Source organism: Schistocerca nitens, chromosome 1 (genome assembly GCF_023898315.1).
Source record: "Schistocerca nitens isolate TAMUIC-IGC-003100 chromosome 1, iqSchNite1.1, whole genome shotgun sequence".
NCBI classification, from domain to species: domain Eukaryota; kingdom Metazoa; phylum Arthropoda; class Insecta; order Orthoptera; family Acrididae; genus Schistocerca; species Schistocerca nitens.
Window position 1 is genome coordinate 66,252,700 of NC_064614.1, and position 9,403 is coordinate 66,262,102.

Sequence of the window (9,403 nt, forward strand, 5' to 3'; positions counted from 1 at the left end):
CTCACATATATGAAGATGCACAGACATTCATATATGCGTGACGCCGCTTCTCTCGGACATGTCATTCAGCACAAAATTTTAATCAATTTCTATGAAAACATTTACGGTTGATAGAACTCGCACATGTGGCAGATATCTTTACAGTCTGCAACGAAATGAGCTTCTCATGGCAAGGGAAGAGTGCTACAGTTTTTCATACAAGATGTAGTATTATACCTTTTGGAAAAAATAGAAATTTTGGATAGCTTCAGTTCAAGAGAACATTTTTAATTGCTTTCCCGCTTTACAAGAATGTTTGAGTGAAAACATTTTTAAAACAGATGAAGTTGTAACACTACGCTACTGCGCACGATACTTATTAAAGCCTGTACTATGGTAAGTTGACGGGCTTCACCTTATAAGAAAGGATTTTGGTATATATGTTGACCGCGTGTACCTGAATGGAGGCAAAATCAGACTTTCACCCACTCAGTAACAACAATGATACGTCAAGCAAGTCTGAAGTGCAACTACACGTTAGAACGGACAAGAAACAACCCAGCAGATGCTACCAAATTGTTAATAATACGGTCGCCAGCCTAATTAGGCATTAACTGAGTTTCTTCCCAGTACAAGTTGATGTACGTTCATACAAAACAACACGTAATAACACTGCATACTATGGTAAATTTTAGAACCAGAAAATTTACTGAACTAATAATTTCACTTTCTGTACTAATATGGACAAGCCATAAATACACAACAATACACTATAATGTTTACTACAAACTTCGTACTGTCTATGGATCTGATTAAAATCGGGCATAGGTTACCCTAGAAATAGCACTTTCTAAATACACATACAATGTCAATTTTGAAAAAGGTAAAACACTAATAAATTTTGGTTTTATATTGACTTTAACTTTGCTGGTCAAATCAGTTCAGTACATTTCAGAATTTACATGAATAGAAAAGAAAAGGGGGGGGTGGACCCTGAAACTGTTATGATCACTATACTGAAATTTTTGATTATCGAAATCGTTAAGCACTCAAGATTTCCAATATATGAGTTACTACTCTTTTTGTCTTATTTCTTGCTCATTTAACTACCATTATTTTTGTCTCAAATTAATTAGCCTTCATTACTAAACCAATTTCAACATTATCTTCCAACTTTGTCAGACCTATACTATTTACCTATATATTCATTAACAACAAAGTTCTTTAAACATCATTCTAACATAGATAGGTCTGCAGGTAAGTATTATTAACATAAACTTTAAATCTTCATTTCGGGACACTCGGATTGCACAACATGTGGAAAGGACCCGTCTAGGTTAGTGATGAGGATAATTAAATGATAGGACAGTTCTGGTAAAAGTTAAGTTGTTATTGAACATTCAGGAACAAAAGTAACACTGGTCCACACGAATACAGTACTAAAAGTTTCAACCTGTTCGTGTCGATACGGCGGTTGGCGGGCGGCGAGATGGCGAGGCGCAAAGCACACAACAATCACAGCTATGGCTCTTGATGTATCGGCACTTTGCTTCTTCTTAGCGTCGCAATACTTTTCCATTTAGTGCCTATGGAATATAGCCATGCTGTATAGTCGTCGGAAACGGCACATCCGAGGCTCAATGAAATCACGTTTTCCAGGAGAGCCTCCTCGATCCAGAGCGTGTTTCTCAGACCGATGCCCAACTCCGACTACTACTGCTGAGCCCGTTATGCCGTACAGTGCCCGTGTGCATTTTCCCGCGCTCGCCTACCATCCACCTTTTACCGCTCCCCTACAGACAGGGTATTCACCCGAGGTTTTGCATTCTACATATCCTAATACATTGCCTACGTATGGACCAGGCTGGCAATTAAAACTTTAACATCTTACAACAGTTTCAACATTTCTTACATTTCAATTTTGTTGTAATATTGCTTGCAGTTTGACATAAACATTAATATTTACATCGAAAATTGTTTACAGTTTCTTTAACATAATGACATGACAAGAAAAGAAATGAATTCAGAACATCGATTACACTAATTTATCGAAGATCGGAAGAAAAAATTATTATATGTACAATAGTACAGCGTTGTTGTTGTTACAAAGTGTCTAATCTTTTTATAGAGCACTTGCGTGACTTGGGAAAACTACTTCTATAATAATTTCGGAAGGTAAGTGAGGATACTTCCTGGGTTTGCAATCCATAGTCCGCAAAAGCTTAGCCAGCGGGCTAAAGCGCAAGAGACTACGAAAAGTTAATTGACTTAATAAGTGACTTGGATTTAATGCAAAACCACGAGGATTTGAGATTGTGTAATTTGTGGGCGAATTTATCAGAAGCATATTTGAATTTACCAAATATAACTCTTATTGTTTTACTTCCCTTCACCATACATCTATCCGCAGCTCGTGGTCTTGCGGTAGCGTTCTCAATTTCCGCGCATGGGAGGACCCGGGTTCGGTTTCTGGCGGGGTCGGGTATTTTTCCTGCTTCGAGATGACTGGGTGTTGTTGTATCGTCTGTATCATCATCATTCATCCCCATACGGTCGGAGGAAGGCAATGGCAACATACCTCCACTAGGACCTTCCCTAGTACGGCGGTGCGGGTCTCCCTCATCGTCCCTTACGCTCCTTGTAGCATGGGACCCCATCATCATCACCATACCCTCATCAAGCTCACCATACATATTTATGTGAAGCAGGATTTTCTTGTTGTGCTGTAGCGGAGACAAAGTTCAGGAACAGTCTTAACGCATAATAACCACCTTTCGCAGCGAGGACTTCTGAAAGACGTGCAAGAAAGGAGTGAGCGAGGACCTGGAAGGTACGGACAGCGATGTGGATCCATACGGACTCCATTGCCTTGGCCAGCTGTGCTACGTTTCTGCGCTAAAGATCCATGACGCCAACAAATCGATCGAGGTGATCACACAGATTCTCACTTGGCTTTCTATCCGGTGTGTGTGGTGGTCATGCAAGTACGTTAGACTTATAGTAATGCTCTCGGAACCACGCACGTGCACAGCGAGCTGTATGATTATGGTGAACTGTCCTATTGGCGGGTGCCATCGTGCCGAGAACAAAAACACTGCACGTATGGATAAATGGTCCCTAAGGATAGATGCACTCTTTTATGATCCACTGTACTTGTACTCATCCATTGTAGCTTCCAGAACCAAGAGATCACACAGGCAATGTCATGAAAACATTCCCCAGATCATAACGCTCCCTCCATCCGCCTGGTTCTTCCTGACGATTGTTGCATGACGTTTGCCACCTGTCCAATGGAGCATAAAGCTTGACTCGTCTGCAATGGCCCCTGGTATTGACGTGAAGAATCCAGTCTTCGTCGCAGACGAACAGGAGTCAACATGGTGCATGAACCAGGTACCTGCTGCAGATGCTCAGACCAGCAACGTTCACTGAACAGTTGTTACGGAGACACTGTTGGTAGCCCCTTGTTTCGTCTGGGCGATTAGTTGCTCAATAGGTGCGCTTCTATTCTCCCGCACACATCTCCGCAGCAGTCATTCACTCCTAACTCCTGTGGCCCTTGGTGTAACACAGTTGCCTCGGTGCAGGCTTTGGATAGCCATGCACAGTATACTTTAACCACGGCGGTAAGCGAACAGTTTACAAAGCCAGCCGTGCCGGATATACTTCCACCCTTGGCCCGAAAGCAAATGGTCATTCCCTTTGGACGTCAGACAAATCGCTCGCTTTCCGCATTACGGCCACGTCAGCACTGCTTCTCGTCGTAACACCCCTCCCCCCCCCCGCCCCCTTAACTCTTTATATATCCTCCACTGCTTGTCCTGTCACCTGTCGTCTGTGAGTTGTTATTAACATCGAACTTACGTGGTAGTCTCTGGACTGGACTGTGTATTAGAATTCAACTTTGTGCTGTTGCACATGATATCAAAAAGATATACAACTGAAGTCCAAAATCAATAAAGCCGTTGAAAATTCTATTCCACTTTGTATTGGAAGAGTCCTATATTCCCCTTTCGTTATCATTTTATTTGCTTTTCAGAGCACTTTGCATCCTACAGAACAATTCGCGTGTTTTCGTTGCTAAATTTCGTACCAGAGAAGACTAAGCTGTGATTCAAACTAGCAGTAGCTTATTTCTTTCTTCGATTCGCAAGCATCATATGGTCGTTATGTTCGTTCTTTTCAGACTTGCAAAAGCGTCTATAACGCAATTATAAGACGTCCATGTTTTTATGTATAACCCAACTCACGACTATGATTCCATAAAATTTTTATCCCTTGTTCTCCTATTCCAAAACTCTCTGGCGTGCGTGAGTGAATGAATGTGGGTGTGTTTCATTTTGCTGTACGGTGGTTTAGTCTGCTGCAGATAATCAGCGGTAGTCTTACACAATGGCCAACCCTTGTAATTTTCATGTAGGCAAAGAGGTTTGCTGCCTTTGTGTGAAAATTATCGTGTAACACCATTATCGATTATGAGTAGTTAGTAAAATGTAAGTAAGTGTATAAACAATGCAGTATTTATTCTGTATGAGTTAAGATTTTTGAATTGTTGGAGGGAAATGGAACTTTATGATGTATTATTTGTTTAACTTAACAGTGTGCTTAAATAATGAAATTTTATAAAATATGTCTGTTTGTAAAAACAAAATTGTATGTAAGTAATTGATTCTTACTTTGGGAAATTATATGATGTAACTTACAAGACGTAGGGAACCCCCTCCACTATGGAAGGTGTTCGGCACGCAAGAAAAGGTGAAAGTGGCGGTTAATCTGGGCTGCAAGAGAGAGAACACAGTAGGCAGTCAGTGGCCAGCAGTCGCATAGTAAACACCGCAGGTGCCAAGTGAGGCGTTCAGAAACTAAATCTATGATGGATGGCCTCGGATGTGGTTCCGGGTGTCAAATGGTGCTTTCGTATTTGGAATTGCTCTAAAAATGATTAACTCGCTTCCAAGAAGAAATGAAAAAGGGCATTAACCCTCCGTGGTTGAAACCAGATAGCCGCCACGTGCTTGCCACCAACATTGCGCCAGTATGAACCAGTGTGCTTGTGTGTGTTTTTGCAATAATAATTCAAGTGTTGCAAAATTTGCGTTTTACCGTTGAAATTATCTTCTTCATGGTACCAAGCAGAGTCCTATCCTAAAAGTGCTAAAGACAGAGTATCCTATTTATGAAGAAATGCTAATTTGTTTCTATTTCAATGTGTCTATGTTTCAGTTTTAATGCATATAAAAGTTGCTAGTTAATCATTGGTTTCATAGATAAAGAGAGAGGCACATAATACTAAACTTATGAAAAGCTTTTATTTGCTATGAACTACTTTTACTTTGAAACTGCCAAAGTTTTAGTGCTAACGAACATAAATGTGGTTAATTAAAATTACTTGCTTCACAAGTGGTGTTATAAGGCACTTAATTTTGATCCCATTTGAAATTTAACTCTAACTTAAGCATATTCTCATGGCAAATGATTATAAAACTTTGCAAGATAATTAACAGCAAGTGGGATTGGAAATCAGTATTATTGTAATGAAAAGTGTTTATGTAAGGTGTGCGTAGTTGATGATAAAGGAAGGAACAATTTAAGGGCCCCCTCTTTAATCTTCAATAGCAGGAGAAAGTTAATTTGAATCTGGGTTTTGGCTCATGAATCTCAAACACTACCATTGTGAAATGAATATGAAATCTGTTTTTTCAGTGTCATATTATTGTATTTCTGAGGTGTGTACGTGTGTTAGTCAAACTTGAACTCCTGTCAGGTGCCACTTAGTCTTGTGTTGTCGGTGTGAATGTTTGATTGCCTGCGACTACGTGTGTATACATTGTAATCTTTCCCGAATCTTGGTAATTTTTGCCTCTTTGTGAATTTTCTTTGTTTCATTAGTATATGTCCGTTGGAAATCGCTCACACGGGTTAACTTTAGAAATTGTTGGCCCTCTGCCATTACCCTTTGTCTGTTCAAATGTGTGCTCAATAGAAGGTTAATTGTTCACTGCTGCTTCGTTTAATGTTGCTAAAATTTGGGCACAGTACGTAGAAACTGTGTTTCCGCGAAATACATGGCCACACGAATTAACTGTGTGCCTAACTTTCCCGTAGCCCCCTGTCTATGTCCTAGATTTTACTTATTGCTCTCATTCTGGAATATTAAATCAAGACACATTAATAGGATTGGTCGACCCAGAAAAAGCATTTGACATTATAAAATGGTGCAAGATGTTTGAAATTCTGAAAAAAGTAGGTGTAAGCTATGGGGAATGACGGGTCATATATAATATGTACAACAACCATGGGTGAATAATAGCAGAGGACGACCAAGAACGAAGTGCTCGTATTAAAAAGGGTGTAAGACAAGGATGTAGCCATTCGCCCCTACTGTTCAATCTGTAGATCGAAGAATTGAATGATAGAAATAAAAGAAGGATTCAGCAGTGGAATTAAAATTCAAGGTGAAAGGATATCAGTGATACGATTCGCTGATGGCATTGCTATCCTGAGTGACAGTGAAGAAGAATTACATGATCTGCCGAACGGAATGAAGTGTCTAATGGGTACACAGTATGGATTGAGAGTAAATCGAAGAAAGACGAAGGTAATGAGAAGTAGTAGAAATGAGAACAGCTAGAAACTTAACATCAGAATTGGTGATCACGTAGACGATGAAGTTAAGGAATTCTGCTGCGTAGGCAGTAAAATAACCAATGACGGACGGAGCAAGGAGGATATCAAAAGTAGACTAGCTATGGCAAAAAAGGCATTCGTGGCCAAGAGGAGTCTACTAATATCAAATATCGGCCTCAATTTCAGGAAGAAATTTCTGAGAATGTTTTTCTGGTGGTAGTGAAACACGGACTGTGGGAAAACCGGTACAGAAGAGAATCGAAGCATTTGAGATCTGGTGCTACAGACCAATGTTGAAAATTAGGTGGACTGATAAAGAAATTTATAAATTTGTGGTAAGGTCTATGGAAGTAGGTTACAGTACGCTTGTTCGCCCACTGCTTGAATACTGCTCAGCGGTGTGGGATCCGTACCAGATAGGGTTGATAGAAGAGATAGAGAAGATCCAACGGAGAGCAGCGCGCTTCGTTACAGGATCATTAAGTAATCGCGAAAGCGTTACGGAGATGATAGATAAACTCCAGTGGAAGACTCTGCAGGAGAGACGCTCAGTAACTCGGTACGGGCTTTTGTTAAAGTTTCGAGAACATACCTTCACCGAAGAGTCAAGCAGTATATTGCTCCCTCCTGCGTATATCTCGCGAAGAGACCATGAGGATAAAATCAGAGAGATTAGAGCCCACACAGAAGCATACAGACAATCCTTCTTTCCACGAACAATACGAGGATGGAATAGAAGGGAGAACCGATAGAGGTACTCAGGGTACCCTCCGCCACACACCGTCAGGCGGCTTGCGGAGTATGGATGTAGATGTAGATGTAGATGAAGAACCAGACTGCTGTGGTCATCGGTCCCTAAGCCTAGGGGGGCGATAGGGTAAAGAATGAGGATATTCTACGCAGAATCGGAGAGGAAAGGAATATGTGGGAAACACTGATAAGGAAAAGGGACAGTATCATAGGACATATGTTAAGCGCGTAAGCGTATGTGTGAGACCCTCGTTGAGACAGTTTCTCCAAACCGAGGTTCAACATTAAAAGCAACCATGATATTCAGATCACTCTTTTATTTAATCGTCTCTCAACACAGCGGAACAAACCTCCTAGCTTCGTTGTATGTTGGTGTTGGGGCCGTCCTTGTTGTTCTGTAAGTGAATGTTTGTCTGAATGCGAGTATTAAATATTTGCCGCTCCCTCTAATTACGATCGCGATTCTAAATTAAGAGATTATGTTGTGAATCGTATAGCGTTTCACAAGCAATCATAGATATTTACCGGGCAAAAGCAGTTATATTGATGTCTTATATCAACGTTGAAATGATAATTAAATGAACACCCTAGCTGCAAGCAGGCGTTGATACACTTCGTTGGGGACATGTTGAAAATGTGTGCCCCGACCGGGACTCGAACCCGGGACCTCCTGCTTACATGGCAGACGCTCTATCCATCTGCGCCACCGCGGGCACAGAGGATAGCGCGTCTGCAGGGACTTATCCCTTGCACGCTCCCCGTGAGATCCACATTCCCAACATGTCCACAACACTACTTTCGTAGTGCGCCTATTAGATGTTTGCCCATCATACTCATTACTCGTGGCAGAGTAATCTACCAAGTCCCGTACGAGTTCGGGCATAGCGTGTGCGTTCGCAGCTAGGGTGTTCATTTAATTATCATTTCAATTCTAGTAAAGCTGCATGGTCATATATAGTTAAAATAAATATGGGTTCCCAGCCTTTGACCTTCTTGTGTGCGAACGCACACGCTATGCCCGAACTCGTACGGGACTTGGTAGATTACTCTGCCACGAGTAATGAGTATGATGGGCAAACATCTAATAGGCGCACTACGAAAGTAGTGTTGTGGACATGTTGGGAATGTGGATCTCACGGGGAGCGTGCAAGGGATAAGTCCCTGCAGACGCGCTATCCTCTGTGCCCGCGGTGGCTCAGATGTATAGAGCGTCTGCCATGTAAGCAGGAGGTCCCGGGTTCGAGTCCCGGTCGGGGCACACATTTTCAACATGTCCCCAACGAAGTGTATCAACGCCTGCTTGCAGCTAGGGTGTTCATTTAATTATCATTTCAATTCTAGTAAAGCTGCATGGTCATATATAGTTAAAATAAATATGGGTTCCCAGCCTTTGACCTTCTTGTGTGCGAACGCACACGCTATGCCCGAACTCGTACGGGACTTGGTAGATTACTCTGCCACGAGTAATGAGTATGATGGGCAAACATCTAATAGGCGCACTACGAAAGTAGTGTTGTGGACATGTTGGGAATGTGGATCTCACGGGGAGCGTGCAAGGAATAAGTCCCTGCAGACGCGCTATCCTCTGTGCCCGCGGTGGCTCAGATGGATAGAGCGTCTGCCATGTAAGCAGGAGGTCCCGGGTTCGAGTCCCGGTCGGGGCACACATTTTCAACATGTCCCCAACGAAGTGTATCAACGCCTGCTTGCAGCTAGGGTGTTCATTTAATTATCATTTCAATTCTAGTAAAGCTGCATGGTCATATATAGTTAAAATTATATCAACGTCTTTAGAAATATAGTATTTTCATTCAAGTCCTACCCAGTGAACCGATGTTGTCTCTCCTTTACCTACGCCATTTACCTTGTAGTTTCCCTGTTAGCCCATCCATAGCGTTTCCATGAACACAGGTCCAATAATTAGTGTTCCCTTTTTTTTAACAAATTCTTTAGGATAGATTTTGTTTTCACAAATGTTGCTGCAAGCTGCTCTTATTCACAGTGTTCACACACTTTTTACTTCATTTTAAAATTCGATTCATGTGAA

At 41.6% G+C, this 9,403-nt stretch overlaps 1 non-coding gene across 1 annotated transcript; it reads left to right on the plus strand.

The window, feature by feature from the left end:
* Positions 1-8,945: 8,945 nt before the first annotated feature.
* Positions 8,946-9,020, plus strand: Trnat-ugu (transfer RNA threonine (anticodon UGU)). The gene has a single exon. It is a non-coding gene; the product is annotated as a tRNA-Thr (tRNA).
* Positions 9,021-9,403: the final 383 nt, after the last annotated feature.